Source organism: Lygodium microphyllum, chromosome 10, assembly GCF_053477565.2.
Source record: "Lygodium microphyllum isolate KBCC chromosome 10, Lygodium_microphyllum_v1.1.10, whole genome shotgun sequence".
Lineage (NCBI taxonomy): Eukaryota > Viridiplantae > Streptophyta > Polypodiopsida > Schizaeales > Lygodiaceae > Lygodium > Lygodium microphyllum.
Window position 1 is genome coordinate 42,341,261 of NC_141144.1, and position 17,568 is coordinate 42,358,828.

At 40.4% G+C, this 17,568-nt stretch overlaps 1 pseudogene; it reads left to right on the plus strand.

The window, feature by feature from the left end:
- The first annotated feature begins 3,090 nt into the window (after positions 1–3,090).
- On the plus strand, positions 3,091–15,235 carry LOC148029934 (uncharacterized; annotated as a pseudogene).
- The last annotated feature ends 2,333 nt before the right edge of the window (positions 15,236–17,568 follow it).

The following is a 17,568-nucleotide window of genomic DNA, read 5'->3' on the forward strand; positions in this document are numbered from 1 at the left end:
ATGTCAAGACTAGTCAGACATAAGCAAAGTACATGCCATAAGTATAGCAAAGATGAAGATCCAAATGCTATGCAAGGTGAGCTCAAGCTCAATCAATGATTTGAGAGCAAATCAAGCTCTATGTCGATCCTCGAGAGCCACTACATCAATGTATACATCCAAGACAAAGCCCGAATGCAATAGGTATATTGAAACATAAGCAAAAGAGCTTCAACCCTGAATATTCCAATAGTAAATAAAAATCCAAAACTAAGCAAAAAGCAGCTCAATCCAAGCTCAAATCCATAGACAAACCATAGGCATACTTTCCCATATGTATAGGTACCAACCAGGCATAATCGGGCATCAAATGACTATTTAGCATGAGCATAAAGTGTAATGACAGAGGGCTACCCTGTTTTGGGTTGCCCATGGACTATGTAAAACAATCAATGACTGTGTAAATTCAGCCCCAAAAGCATCTCACATCATAGGTATACAATTCCTAGCATCCGGGATGCATTCAAACCAACCGAGCAACCAATCCCAATGCCAACCAAGAATAAGCATAAAGTGTTGATGTAACATTGTTTATGGCTGCTTGTGGACTGTGGAAAATAGTCCTAGATTGAGGTAAATTGGTCCACAAATCAATGCCAATGATAACCACCAATGTCGAACATCAAGGGGGTGTTCCCAAGTGCTAAATGAAGTGTTTTCAAGTTGCCAATGAGTGCCAAGGGAGGGCTGAAGTAAAAAACGAAAATTTTTATAGGTTTTCAAGCTAGCCCAAAATGATATGGGGCTTGTGGAAGGGTTGGGCAAGGTCAAGGAAAGGTTGGGGGAGTAGTCAAGGACCCCCAGGAGCTTGTTGAAGGGCAAAGTCATCGGTAAAGAGTAGGCATCACAAGAAACAAGAGGACATGGTTGCCCTGGTTCGCAAAACCTACGGATTGAAGTAAAATAACAAAAGAGAGCTCCAATACCTCTGAAGGAGTGCCTTGAGAGTGCCCAAATGGGCCGGGTAGGTGCTCGAGAAGTCGGGGAGTGACGGGAGCTTGGGAGAGTCGGCTATGGGTGGCAGAAAGGAGACCCGATGAGTGTAGGTAATCGATAGGAAGCTAAAGGAGTCATGAACCAAGTTGAAATGATTGAGCAACCATGCTCTAATACCAATTGAAAGGTGAGAAGGATTGAAGCTTGTTTGGAAGAGCTATGGTGGGAGAGCAAGAGCAAGAAAGAGAGAGACCAAATGGGAACTCCAACAGTCACAATGTGTGATCGGGCCTTCCTTTAATCAAACTGTCACTAAAAGAATAAATAATAAGGTGAGGTGACAAGCACCCACCACCTGCAGTATGCAATGGCGGGTACTATCAGTGTAGTAATACACAGGCAGCTAAGCAAAGGCGCCTTTACCCCCAACAACAACTATTAGATAATACTATCGTAGAGCATCCCTAGCAACTTTATTGCTTCAATCGCCCCAAATGCTAGAAGCCAAACCAAGATACCTATAGTTGCAAAGCAACTTGAGAACTATTAGATAGGTAACAATCCTCCTTACAACTTCATTGAGTAGTTTAAGGAGGTATGTGAGGTAAATAGCCTCATGGACCCCGCTCAGTGTGCTCAAGCTTTTGGACTCTACCTAGGGGATAAGGGACGAACTTGGTTTACTAGCCTAGACAACATTGAGTGCAAGAACTTAAATAACCCAAAGGATATTTTCATTAAAAGATTTTTTGAGGCCAGATACTTAGCAACCTCATTGTCAGATTGATGAATGTTAGCCAAAATGACAAGGAGAAAATCCAAGACTATGTTACTCACATGAGAAGTCTTTACAAGAGAATTCCAGCAACGAAGTGACCCAAAGAGAGAACAATCTCCACCATATTTATCAATGGAATCTAAAACAAAGAGCTCAATCTAGATGCCACAGATAGACAAATTGCCCAAGAGCATTGGTAGAAAGACCTAGAGTTAGAGGAAAAGGAAAAGATTGGCAATTTGCTCATGACACTGATATCAACTCCTGTAACCTTGCCATTAGGAGAATTTCTTAGGCAAAAACCCATGCTATGGCAAGTGTTGAAGTAGTGGTAGAAAGAACCGATGGACATGGAGTGATTGACTTACCAAACCATGATGCAGAGATGCATATACCAAGCTTAACCTTGAACCCATTATCTAGATCCCTACAAGTGAATGCCTTTTGGAAGGGTGTGAAAATGCATGCAATCTTACATGTTTCATTAGGTGATGCCACATGGAAAGGAAATTTGGACATAGAGAAAGGGTTAGTGTGCTTAGCCACGTAATTCTATAAGCTTGGGAAAATCCACCAGTAGAAACTACACGGTTTAATGTTACACTAGCTAATGTAATGTAAGTCAAACCATTCGGAGTGCTAAAATATTGCCTCTAAAGATAGCAGGAATCTAATTCTTGGTTAACTTCATAGTCATGAAGGGAATGGAATATGATATTCTATTAGGTAGGCCATGGATGAGAAATGCTCGAGTGATAGAGGATTGGGGCAATGTCCTGATATTCTTGGGCATCAGAGCAGAAGCTATTCGAGTAGAGATGGATACTTGGAAAACCTCACAAGTTAACCTTGAGGCTATCTCTGCAATACTAAAGGGTGACTCACAAGGAAATCATGAGCACGAACCCTTAACTAAGTATATTCCTTTCCCCGAGGAGGAGTGTGATTGGATGCACGTATTAGCAACCATCAACTTGCCATTCTCAGATGATGAGGACGACTATAGGCAACAAGCTATAGAAGAAACTACTAAAACCAACAAAGTCACAGTTTTTTATTTACGTGAGAATGATGCTACATCATCAATACCTCTTTGCATGATGGCCAGGAGGTCCAGCAATTGAGCAATGCTTGTTATGTACCGTGTGCTAACTAATAAACTCAAACTCCATAGAATTCTTAAGTACCTGACGAGAGAGCTAGGTTGTGACCCATTTGCAAACTTTAAATCTCTCAAGGATCTCGTGGAGAATCCAAAGTGGCAATGGATTAAGGTGCACGACCTAAATCTATTGTAAAATTGGGCTCTCATTGCAGATGAGAAAAGTCCTAGGAACATGAGCCATGGGAATGATGAACAGTCTGAGTATGAGAATTTAGATGGTGAGTATGAAGATTGTTGTTCCAATGGTGAGGAAAGTGAGGAAGAAGTCGAGACCATAGAGTATGATGTAGATGGATGAGTGATTGAGCAGTTAAGAGAAGACTCTAAACTTCGAGAGGCCAATGCTTTGTGTGATCGTACCTAGTTAGAGCACATGGACGTAGTGGACTATGAGCGAGCTCAATTAGTTCAATCAGGTGCCACACCACTGCTTAGAGTGGAATCAGTCTCAAAGCTATGATTACCAGGGAAAACTCCTTCTTCCAATGAAGGTTATGAGTTTAACTCTAAGTCAAAAGTCAGCTCTAAGAGTGATCCAAAAATCCTATGACCACCTAGGACCAAACACACCAAAGGGGACCTCTCGGTCCATTTGAGGTGCAAAGAGGCTCAAGGAAGAGAGATGGAAACAACCCAAATCCTCGGTAGCAGCTGGATGACAAAAGAAACCACATGACTTATCCAAACACTTCACTAAGCATAAGAAGGGCAAGTGCATAGTAGTGTTAGTAGGAGCCAAATGAGTAGGACAAGTCAGTAAACCCATTGAAGGACCTACTAAAGTTAAGGAGGTTAACATGGCAAGTGAAAGGAACAAGCCTTGACTCGTGTACATAGTTGACAACTTAACTGAGCAAGAGGAGCACAATCTCATTAATCTCTTATGAGAGTATGTAGATGCATTCGCTTGGTCCTTAGAAGAGCTGAAAGGAATAGATTCGAGTATTATGACTCACAACATTCATATGGTTGATGGCCCCCTAAGAGACTCCCAGATAAATAGGCAAGATGACTATGTGTAAAGCCATTATGTTAATTAAGGATTGGAAGTGGATTTATACACTCTTTTTAACCCCGAATTAATAATATAAAAGACATCATAACTTTTCCTTATGTAGTCCAACTATCATCTCGCCCAATAGTCTCATTCAAGTTACTTGTAATCTTTTAAATGTTACTATTCAACCCTCATTTTTGAACTAAAACCCCTAACATATCAAACCCCATTTGTTTCACATTTACATCAGCGAAAGTACTTATTGAAAAACTCTTAATTCATTGCTAATCTCTGTTAATACTCAAGTAAAATCACTAATATATATGGGTCATTACTTCCATCCTAAACATTATTTTACAAAGAAAGTATTCATAAATGGATTCCATTAACCATGAAATTTTAGCATCAAACTTTGAATAAGAAATATACTCGAGTCTCTTTTCATTCTTTCCACAAATTCTTTCTTTATCTAGGTAAATTGATTTTTTTACTTTTTTCTCAAAAAATATTTATAATAATTATGTTCAGACATAAAACCTTAAACTCTCTTAACCAAATACTCTTTATAATAAATGTACTTTATTTTTATGTTTCACCTTTAATTTTTCATTAATACTCTTAATTATCCCTAATTAAAATTAAAATTTATAAATTTTTATCACTAAAATGCTTATAATCTCTTAATATATTTATTTTCAGAGAATAAAATTTCATCCCTAAGTTTATTTTTTACTCTGCTTCAACTCACTTTCCATTGATACTACTTAGAAATCTTGATATTCCCTAGTTAGGGCTTAAAAATATAAATTTTAGCTTATTTTTCATCATTTTCTTATAATTTCAATTCATACAATGCAAGAATTTAATTCTTTTCCATCAATTTCAAAACTTAGAGATCATAAGTTCAATACATTCAATGTCAAATCTATTCAAACTATGTATTTTTCTTCAATTTTAAATAGAAATTGGCATACTTGATTAATGAAGAAAAGGAAGAACTTCGATCGTATTTGATGATGATGGTGCTTGCTCTCCTCTCCCTTTACGCTCAACAATCTCCAAGTCTTCTAATCTCTCTCATTTCTTACTAATATCCTCTAATTCTCTCTTAATCTTGTTGTAATTCTATCTCCCTACACCAAAGAATAGCCATCAAGAACCGAATGATGAGGAATGAGATGATAGAAGTGATTGTTTGCAACCAAATTGAAGGGGAGCGACGGATCCAAGGTTGGACTCGAGAGCTATTGCGGGAGAGCAAGAGCAAGAAAGGGAGAGACTAGAAATGGGAACTCTAACAGTCACAATGTGTGATCGGGCCTTCCTTTATTCAAACTGTCACTAAAAGAATAAAGAATAAAGTGATGGTGACGGGCGCCCGCCACCTGCAGTGTGCAGTGGCGGTGACTATTAGTATAGTAATACACGGGCCGCTAGGCAGAGGCGCCTTTACCCCCAACAACCTCCCACTTAAAGGGGAATCTGCCCTAGTGAGGAGTGAAAAGAAAAAGAAAAAAGACAGTACAACATGTACACATGTACAACAGGATGAGGAAAGACATAATCTCATCCCACACCCATCAACCTCTTGAGGAAGGCAAAGTGCATTGTAGAGAGGCTTTTCGTGAGCATATCTGCAGGATTCTGGTCAGTCGAGATCTTGACAAGATCAACAGACTTGTCCTCAATGACCCCACGTATGAAGTGATACCTCATCTCAATGTGTTTCATCTTCACATGGAAGACCGAATTCTTGGCTAACTGAATAGCACTCATAGAATTCGAATGCAATGTAGGGATAGCATCAATACCAAGGTCAGCAACTAAACGACCCAACCAAATGGCCTCCTTACAAGCCTTAGTGGCTGAAACATACTCGGCCTCTGTAGTAGAAAGGGCCGTGTATTTCTGCACCCTGGACATCCAAGAAACAGCACCTCCAGCATAGATGAATACATAGCTGGAAGTGGACTTCCTACTATCTACATGTCCTGCATAATCAGATTCAATGTACCCCACGACTCCTGTATCCTGGCTACCAGAGCATATGCACATATCTGCAGTGCCCTTCAGGTACCTCATGATACCCTTCATGGCATCCCAATGCTTCTTGCCAAGTGTAGCCATATAGTGTGCCACAACACCAACTGTAAAGGTAATATCTGGATGAGTGGCTATCATGGCATACATAAGACTGCCCACTGCGGATGCATAGGGAATCCTGGCCATCTCGGCCTTCTGCTCTTCTGTTTGTGGACAATCAGCTTGTGATACCTTCACATAAGAAGGCAATGGACAGCCGATAGGCTTTACGTCTTGCATGCGGAAGCGCTTAAGGACTTTATGAATGCACTCCCTCTGTGACAAGTAGAGGAGTCCCTGATACCTGTCGCGTGTAATGCGCATACCAAGTATATGAGCGGCCTGTCCTAGATCTTTCATCTTAAAGCTCTTCTTGAGCCGAGCCTTAAGAGCATCTAGCTCATCATGAGCTTTCCCTGCTATCAACATATCATCCACATATAGTACCAAAATCAATAAAGAACCATCACGAGCTTTCTTCGTGTAAAGACACGGATCCATAGCACTCCGGCTGTAACCTTGTGACTACATAAAGGCATCAAACTTATGATACCACTCCCTAGGTGCCTGTTTCAAGCCATAAAGACTTTTCTTCAATTTGCACACTAGGTGCTCCCTGCCAGGTTCTGCAAAGCCCTTAGGTTGCTCCATATAAATCTCATCATGCAAGTCCCCATGTAAGAAAGCCATCTTGACATCCATCTGGTATAAATCCAAGTCAAGCTGAGCAACCAAAGCCAAAACTAAGCACAGGGTGGCTATCTTAACCACAGGAGAAAAGACCTCATCAAAGTCCACACCATGCTCTTGCTTAAAACCCTTTGCTACCAATCTAGCCTTGTGTGCCGACTTGGGGTGTCTAGGGGTATTTTTTAGCTTGTACACCCACTTGCATGGCAAAGACCAAATCCCAAGTGTCATTCTTATGCAGGGAGTCTATCTCAGACTGCATAGCCCTCTCCTAGGAGTGACTATCACCCCTGCGCATAGCCTCATCATAGGTGAAAGGCTCTCCTGCATCTATAACCAAGACATAATGCATCGAGGGCTGAAATCTATCAGGTGGACGTTTGTCTCTAGTAGACCATCTCATGGCAGGCTCTGCTACCTGCCCAGCTACATGTCCAATACCCTGACCATGAGCATCTGCTGCAGTTTTGTAGGCTGTCCAATTGGCTATGTGGGAGCTCTCGACTCCTCTTGAAATATGACCCTACAGATCTCAACAACTCTCTCAGGCTGCCTATGCATTTTGTCTTCATGGAAGACTACATCATGACTGCGGATGACTTTCTGCGCCTGCGGATTCCAGAGATGGTAACCCATCTCACCTGCATCCCCATAACCAAGGAATATGCATTTGACACTCTTGGGATCCAGCTTACTTCTCTTGTTCTTGGGCACATGGCAAATGCCTCACATCCAAAGACACAGAGATGCGCATAAGAGGGGGGGTTTCGAGTCTATACCTCCTCTACAACCTGGAAATCCAAACCACTAGAAGGTGATCTGTTTATGACATGCACAGCTGTACTAATTGCCTCAGCCCAAAAGCTCTATGGTAGGCCTGCATGACTAAGCATACTGTGTACACGCTCCTGGATGGTTCTATTCATCCGCTCAACCAAACTATTCTGGGGGGGTGTAGGGGGCAGTCAACTGACGCTTAATACCCCTCTCATCACATAATTGCTCAAAAGCACGTGAGACATACTCACCCCCATTATCTGTCCTTAGGCATTTTAGCATATATCCAGACTGGTTCTCAACCAATGCAAGCCATCTCTGAAACACAGCCAAGACATCGGATTTTAGATTAATGGGATAAGCCCAAACTTTCCATGAAAAATCATCTATGAACGTAACAAAATACTTTGCACCACCCATAGACTGACAAGGCATGGGCCCACAGACATCCGAATGTACCAATGCCAAGGGCTAACTCATGCGTGGCCTATCAGACTTCTTATACATAGACCTAGTCTGCCTGCCATAAAGACAATGCTCACATGAATCAAAACATGCATAATCAAGGGGTGGTAAGTACTGCAAACTAGAAAGCATTTTCATTCCCTTCAAAGACATATGGCCCAAACAGGCATGCCAAAGAGATACATGTGGGATAGAACCCACATACAAAACATGATCAAGGAAAGAAGCTGATACAATCAAGGGGTAGAGACTGCCAGCCTTGGCACCTCTCGCAATCACAAGTCTGCCACGAGTGATCTTCCATGCAGAGTCTCCAAAACATACATGATATCCTGCGTCATCAAACTGTCCATTTGATATAAGACTGCATGTCAAAGTAGGTACATGACGTACATCCTGCATAACAAAATTGCTACCAGAAGGAAAGTGTAGCCTAATATCACCAATGCCCACAATATCAAGAGAGCTGTCATCACCCAAGCACACAGTACCCGAAACAGTACGGTATGAATGAAACCACTCTCCACAAGGTGTCACATGAAAGGATGCAGCTGAGTCCAAGAACCAACATTGTACATACATAGAATGTATCTCTATCATCTGCAAAGCACTAGAAGAAACTGCAAGGATATAATCATCATCATCAACATCCTCAGGTTGCATAACATTGATCTCTTCAATTTTAACACTGGACTTTGCAGGTACTATGCTGCGATCAAAAGACTTATCCTGCACTTTGTCTTTCCCCTTAACTTTGCGCCTTTCATTGCACAATTCATGGCATTGTGGCCTAATATGGCCCTTTTTCCCACAATGGTGACAAGTAACATGTGCATTCCTGCCACGGGATTTGCTACGTGACTTCCCACGAGACTTGGACCAAGATTTTTGAGAATCCCATCCATGGCCACTACCACTGCCATGCTTTCCATATCCATCATTCCTGCCTCTAACTGTCATAGCATGCGACACACGAGAGGCATCCAAATTCTTACGGTTAACCTCTTCTTGCAAAAGAGCACTCTCAACATCAGATAATTTCAAGGTAGCAGTAGAGGCACATAATGCAGTGCAGAATATATCCCATGACTCATTAAGAGTACCAAGCAAGAAAAGAGGAGTAACATCCTCTGCAAAAGTGATGTCCTGCGAAGTCAAGTTCTTGAGTATAGCATGAAACTGGCTCAAGTGAGCAGACATAGTCACATTCTTCTTCATGCGCAGATCCATAAGCTGCTTCAGCCAATACATTTGACTCGCTGGACTTTTCTTGTCATAGAGATTCTTGATGTTATCCCACAACTGCCATGCACTCTGTTCTTCCTCAAATACATTGTAGTGAACCTGTTTTGTGAGAGACAATACAATGGTGGACTTGCATAACTCATCAAGCTCAAGCCATTCCTCATCTAGCATAGTTGCAGGCGGATGTCCAAACTCTGACAAGCCAAATAACATCAAGACTACTCTAGATAATCCAAAATTCATCCAAGGTGGAGCTTCAATGAGCACTCAAACTCAACGTATAAATAGGGTAATCAACCGTGACATGAGCATCAAGCCATAGGCAACGGGTATGCATAAACCCAAGAAGCATCACTGTCAAAGCATATACCAATATCAATAAGTGCGGGCTGAAATAAGCTCAAGCTTCCAAAAGCATCCGGATTCAATGACAAGCTCAAAGTCGTCCCTCGATGATCAATACATCATAGCATAACCCAAGACATACATCCGGAACTAATAGGCATATGTCAAAGCATGAAAGATAGCTTCAGCCCAAGAGTATTCAGCATGCATTTACTATTATAAACTATGTATTTTCAGCCCCAAAATCAGGCCAAAATCATAGCATTACATGTAGCTTCAATCCCCCAATCAATCGGGATGCGATAGGCATCAAATCGGTTATGTAGTATGCCCAAACAAGCATAGGCATACAAATACATGCTGTCTCAGACCTGAAATCTATTGCAGAAGATCTTTTCATCAAAATTTGGCAAATCCAACATCACCATCACGTCCGGAGTGTGTCAAAACCCCAACTTAGAGACTTACCTTGCCTGAATCGGGTTCTGAATGCCCGAGATATGACAAAAAGAGTGATTTTTGGGCTAGATTTTGAAACAAGCGCAAAAAAAACGTGAGCTGGCTGGGAGGGTCTACTATCTCACATGTCAACAATGGGATCCAAAGGGGGCACAAATGAGGTCCAAAGAAGGCCTACACCAAGCCTCAGGAAGCCTTGATAGGCTGGAAGCAAGATCTAGGTGAAGGAAGCTCCAAGAGGTGTGAGCTATGGCTGCCCACAACTAGTTTACAGCCTATGAGACCTGAGAACTGAAGTAAAACTCTGAAATAATGAAGCAATACCTCAATTTCAATGCCCTCATGGTGCCTCAATAGGCCAGGAAGAAGTTCGGGAAGCCGGGGAGTGACGGGAGCTCAAGAGAATGAGCTATGGCTGCTGGGAAGGAGACCCACTGCAAGTAGAGAGATGCTGAGAATGCCACGAACCAAGCTCAAGAGTCGGAAAGAAAAGCTCTGATACCAATTGAAAGGGAGTGGCAGATCGAAGGTTGGACTTGAGAGCTATACCGGGAGAGCAAGAGGAAGAAAGGGAGAGACTAGAAATGGGAACTCCAATAGTCACAATGTGTGACCGGGCCTTCCTTTATTCAAACTGTCACTAAAAGAATAAAGAATAAAGTGACAATAACGGGCGCCCGCCACCTACAGTATGCAGTGGCAGTGACTGTTAGTGTAGTAATACACGGGCGGCTAGGCAGAGGCGCCTTTACCCCCAACACAAATGATATTGAGAATAATATCAAATGTTGCATAGAATCCATCAACACACTCCTTGAATATGGCACCCCATTTTTTTAATGATTTTCTCTCTTCTTTCTCAACATTCTTCTTTCCATGACATCCTCCTCCAACTTCTTGATTATCCCCTTTTCAAAATTTAAGGTTTTTCAACTTGAATTAGATCTTTCTGACACCCTTCCACATCTTTGATCTATTTTTTATCTTGCCTACGGCTTCTCAACCCAAATTCTATGCATGCATGCTAAATTATACATGCATTTCTTCCCGTCTCCAAAATATCCACCACTCCCACTAAAAATCTCTCCACTTATTCGCCTTCTACCACTTACTACTTTTTTACTTCCTAAAATTCCATGTTTAAAATATCCCAACTCTCTACTTCTAACTCCATCTCAACATGATCAAATACAGCTTTACGATCTTATTTTTATTAAATATTTATGAAAAATATAGCATAATATAGAGCGAGAGCCCTTCAATTTGATAAAAAAAGTGTAAAAATTGCTCAATTCTAAGGACTCGATGCTATCAATTGATTGCTAGCCAACTCTGCAGATTAGGACAAGATGGACTGTTGAGGAGCTGTGTATGTGAGCATGAGATGCATGATGTGCTTGTAGAAGGTCATAGCGAAATTGCTTGAGGACACTTCAATTGGGACATTATGCACATAAGGTCCTCCAATCTCAATTGTAGTGGCCTACACTATTCCACAATGTAGCTAAGTTTGTGAAACATTGTGATGAGTGCCAACGAGAACCAAAGTCCCTATTCATAAGGATAAGATGGAGTTGACCCCAGTAATAGCACGTCGACCTTTTGAAAAATGGGGGATTGATTTTGTTGGTCCAATCAACCCTGTAGCATAATACTCACAAGCAAAGTATATAATCATAGCTATAAGCTATCTCACCAAGTGGGCCAAAGCTTGAGCAACTCAAAAAAATGATGCTAGAACCACTACCGAATTTCTTTAGGAGCAAGTGATATCACGATTTGAATATCCCATGGAATTAGTCAGTGATCAAGGCACACGCTTCATCAATGAAATGATTGCCCACTTGTTATCCACGTTCTTAATAATCCATTAAAAAATCCTTGTCATATTACCCTCAAGCCAATGGTCAAAAGCTAAAGCTACAAATAAAATCCTAGTGGACTGTCCTAACCAAGGTGGTCTCTACCTCCCATAGTGACTGGGAAAATAAGTTAATGGCAGCATTATGGGCTTACATGACAACCTATAAAACGGCCATAAGACACAGACACCATTTAAGCTGACCTATGGAATTGAAGCAATCTTACTAGTAGAGTTCTTTGTTCTAAGCTTGATAATAGCAATCCAAGAGAGATAGGGCGGCAAGGAAGCATGGAAAAATCACATTGTAGAACTAGAATGCCTATTTGAAACTTGGCTCATTGTAACCCATGCCCTAATTTGTGAGAAGATATGGCACAAGACATTAGGGCCAAAAATGTTTCAAAACGGCAATCGTAAGAAAATGATTAAGTTGCTAATTAGAAGAGGTTTAAAAGAGAAAAACCCTGCAAATTTGGCTACTTGAACATGATTATGGAGAGAATGTATGATTCATTTAAGAGGTCGGGTATTAAATATCATCAATCTTTAATGGACCAAGTGTCACCTTTTCAGTCTTATTCTCTTGGAAATTGCAAAATCTTGTATTTTTGAATTTTTGCACCAAAAGACATCGCTCATTTATTCCTCGACGTTCATTTTCTGCATCTCTCTTTCCTGTGGTTCTATTTCCTTCTCTGTGATATTGTTGCCCTATTTAGGATTCCCTACCAAAATGTTTACCAGTACCTCTTCTAGCAATACAAGCGCAGCCCCACCACACAAGTATAAACTTACTATTCAATTAGATCCTGTCTATTCATCTCGGAGGAGTATACACCATCGAGCATTGTTGGACAAGGATGAAGCTAACTGGTTGTGATTACAAGGAAAGAAGCATGTAGACTTATGGATGGATGGAAATATTTATCCTCCGGACCCTTCTACAGGTAAACATCCTCCTTTTTACAATATTCACGACTACATAAGGTATGTTGGAGATGGTTGTGATGGGATGCTTGGCTATTGCATAAGGTTATATTCTGCATCTTTTACATTTAGAGAACAAATGCATGAAATGAAGGAAGCATTAACATTGGCACAAAAAACTATTTCTAAGCTAATGGACAAGGTTGATAATATAGAAAACTCTAATGAGTCGTTGCAAGAAAAATTATTGTGCTTGAAATAAACTCTAATAAGATTTAGACAGAGAAAAAGACGACTTAAAAATATAATGGACTTGTGTAGTCATGTGAAGAAAAGGAGACTAAATCTTGCAAAGAGATGTGTCTCTAATATTTCAAGTATTAATATTCGAGAGAATGATGAGAGGATTAAGCTCATTAAAGAAACCATGACAAAGAAGGATGTTATAAGGATTCTTAAATCACATGAAAATGTAGACTTGAGTAGCCAAACTCTGAAAGAGTTAGTGAAAGATTTAAAAGGAATAGTTAAACCAAATGAAATAGTGGAGACATGTGACAGTATGGGTATTAGTCGTAGAGGTTATCGTGCTCTCTCTAAATTGTGGTTTACAAATCTTAAATGTCATAGAATAAGTGCATTTGGTTTGCCTCGGCCTCTTGCAGTTTCAATTGCTAGGACAACTATGAATTGTAGGATTCCAGATGTTTTTGGAGAGTATATCTATATAGAGGGATCTATGCCCTATGAAAAACGTAAAACAAAAGCCTTTTTTGAATACAATACATTTAATAATATTTGGATTGATCTTAAAAGAGTTCAGATTACAATGGTCCATATGTATAAATTTACTGTCCAAGAATGTGGTGGTATTTTGAAGTTCACACTAAAATTGGATGAAGCATAGATTCAAAAGGGACAAAAGATAGAAAGAGTCAACATATGTATCATGAACAGGGCATTGGATTATAGTACTGGTAGGGGGCAACAACAACAGTTTAAGATACAATCCGAGATGGAGATTTGGTGGATTGGTGCGGCCCAGGTACCAACTGAAAGTCATGAAATCTTGAAATGGTTATTCTCTCATATATGTATTCCTGATATTATAAAGTCTCAAAGTGAAGGTGAAATGTTGATAGTCAATGGTGTTGGTAGTTTTAATGTTGAATGGCATATGAGTACTGACTTAAAAAGTATCAAATGTATGCTTGGATTAAGTAATGGGGCCAATGCAAAATATCCTTGTATTTATTGCATGGAGAGTTTGGGATCCAAAGAATGGAGTACTTTGCGACTAGCAAAAAGAGCCCTGACTGGGAATTCTGTAGATTTGAGCAAGTTCAAAAACATGGATGGCTTATGGGATCCTATTCTCTCAATCTCTCTAAGGAATGTTCATATTTGTACATTACATGCAGAGATTAGAATAATTGATAAGTTGCTTAGATTGCATCTTGACTATGCATATTCAATAAAACCAGTATCTTTGTCAGATGAATGCATTGATAAATGTGAGGCTTTACTATCAAAAATGGGTTTTCATGGAGGTCAAGTTCACCTGAGAAAGGATCCAATAGCCTCAGGGAAAACAAGAGAGGTCTTAGCAGACGTCTCTATGGGAGGTGCAAAAGCTAGACGATTTCTAAGAAATCATACTAGTAAACAAATGAATGTATTGTGGGAGTGTTGGAGAGAGTTGTGTGCAATCACAACAAATGTGGCTAGCACACCACGAATTGCATTCCTATGAATGGAGGTTTGGAGACACCTTGACATATTTTTAAAAATGCTCAGGAAAACCATATTGGGGAATATGGGAATTTCCCCTAAGTTTGGGACACGTGGTCAAATCTTTGGATTTGTCATAACTTGAACACTATAACTCCAAATTGAGCGCTCTATATCTCAATAGATTCCATTTTTCAAGTGCTTTCCAATGCTAGGTCACATCATAGGGTTTTGAGAAACTTATGGGCATGCTATCCGGGTGCCATCTTTTTAGTATTCAAAAAATGGGAATTGGGAGATTCCCAAACTCACTAATATCGTGCTCAGGAAAAAAAAGATAATATCTAACTATTCAGAAGAGTACAAACGTTCAATTGTGGATCTTGTTCAAGCAATTAAGGAAGCTTGGGGAGAAAAGGATATTACTTTCTACTTTGTAAGATAGACATAAATTTGAATCTTTCTTCTTTGAAAACAAGGTTTAATGATTTAAACTAATTATTTCTTGTTGGGTTGTCACAGCATATTCTTCTTGTTCATGGGCCTTATTTTGTGGAAGAGCAAGGACCCCTAGCAACTTACAGTAGCCAAGGTATGAAGAAATCTCACTACCAAGTATGTATGTGTTTCTTTCGAAGCACCAAACATGGAGGAGGAGCAATAAAAACCAATGCCCTTGAGGAGTTATTCAATTGGTTTTTTCGAAGACAACTTCAAAGATCGAGAACACAATAAATGCAGTGGAATCTAAAATATCAGTACTATTTTCAAAATATTATATACATGGCTAGCTTTTAAGAGCCTTTACATCCTCATCCTCCTCAGGCATTTTTCCTCTATAATGTAAAAACTTTCTTCTCTTGTATCCAGCTATGGATTTGATATCTGTTTTGTTTGCTGCTAAAACATAAGATGAGTATGCTAGGAAGTATCCATCCCTGGAGGCAGAGAAGCTGGGACCATAACCAAATATTCGTATGGCTGCTGTCTTTTCCAAAAACATAACTTTGTGCACATTGTACTGCAAACCCGAGTATCCAAGAATCCTTGTAAGTGCTTTAACACAGACAATTGGCCATGAGGCCTCCTTTGAGAAAGTGTTATGCAAAACCAACAAAATATTGGGATCAATCTTCGATATATAATGCCCAAGTGCAACATCCTTTAGGGAACTACCGCCAACTCTTGATCCTTTGGCTCTTCCCAAGAATTATCCTCATCTACAATCTCCAACTGTAAAAGCAATAGCCAAAATGAAAAAAATGAAAATATGTATGTGGTTCCACAAAAACAAAAGAATGCATTACCATTTGATTTTCATCACTCTCAAGTTTGCTTGGATTCCATAAGCTAATTGATGTCTCATTGACATCCTTGAGCTCCTTTACATATTCTGACTCCTCCCTTCCAAAATTGGAGATTCCAAGCTTTTCTTGAAATTGGTCAAACTCTTTGTCAGCAGCCTGTAACTCTTTCTCAACATCTTTAACCTTGCTTAAACATAGGGAAAAGGCATTTGATGCATCTATAAACTTATCATCAGACATTTGAGTATCTAATTTGAGTAAGTCCTCCTTGGACTCATTTTCAACATCCACTCTGCCTTTTGCATCTACAGATGCCTCTGCAATAACTGCCAAGCAATAATCTTCTCTCAAATTGAAAAGAATTTGGAGATCAGACAATAATATGTACTCCTTGTCTTTAATTGGGAAAGTAGGAAAAGATGGAACAATAAGGCTTGAAGGAGTGTCAGATGGCTCATTGTTAACCCCAACACGAAGAAAGCAAAAGGAAATAAAAAAGATGCAGGTCAAAGGCGGAAAAAAGGTAGCCCAACTAAAGAAAGAAGAGGAGAAAAGGCCAGAAGTGCAAGGGCAACCTTAAAAGTCCAAGGGAAATGCAAAAGGGGAAAGGTGCATTTTAAAATATAAAGGCGCACCCTGAAATCTTGTAAAAGAGTGCCAGGCAGTGGAAAATCCGGAAAGCTAAAACAGAAGGTAAAGACAAAGGCCAAGGCAAAGAGAAATGGAAGACAAAGGCGCACGAGGAAAAGCGCAAAAGAGCGCAAGCGCATCATGGTTTAATTCAAGGAGCGCCGGGCTCTCACCCGTGCAATTTGTAAATGTAGACGGGTGGTGGAAAGGAAGCTAGGAAGATAGAAGTGTTGAGATATCGAGCTCCACTCGTGATATACCAGGGTGACCGTTGTGCATTTATGTCACCGACTTGTCAGTTGCAGATGGGGTTGGTACACCGCCCATGAATAATAGCTACATGATAGCTATCCTTATCTACTCTAGTTCGTGGCTCAGTTAGTATGCCACCTTAGTTAATTGAGTTTGGTTTCAGACCCATATATAGGGTTCTTCTATTTCCTTGTACTAGAGTTCTTTTGGCTTACACAACTAAGAAGAGGAAAACTGTTTTCAGCCTCCACCTTTGTGTGTATTCCCCCATTGTGCAAGCAAGAAAGCTACAAGTGAGACTCCTTCCTTCTCTCCCACAATCTTGACATGGTATCAGAGCCTTGTTCGTGGTAAGGAGCTCAAGAAAGCAAGCCAAGCTCGCGGTGTTCTGGTAAGAGGAGCAGTGTTGCTTTCATTTTCTCTTGTGGGAGCAGATCTCTGCAGGTAGCACAGCCGAAAATTGCAAGAGTGCATTGTCTCAGGTTGAGACACCCTTCGCGGTGAAGCAAGAGGGCAGTATATGCTGCGGGAGATGGCTTTAGCCCTTAGGCGACCCTGTTTTTTTTATTTGAGGCCATTTCGGGGCCTGTTTTGGAGGCGGAAGTTTTCAACACGCACTCAGGAAAAGGCCCAGTTTTATGCTGTGCGACCACTGTTCTACAGGTCGGTGAAAAGTTACTGTAGAAATTGCATCGTATGCTTGTGTGCAGAGACATTGGGAGTTACAGAATTATCCTTGTTGCCTGTTGATGCAAAACCGTCACTAGGAAGTGACTGTGTGGTTAAATACCACTTTCTACAGTTTTGCAGATTAGCCCTTGTGAGGCTGAAGCTGTGTTCTTTGTAGTGACAGAACTTTTTGCAGTGTTCTGTAATGGC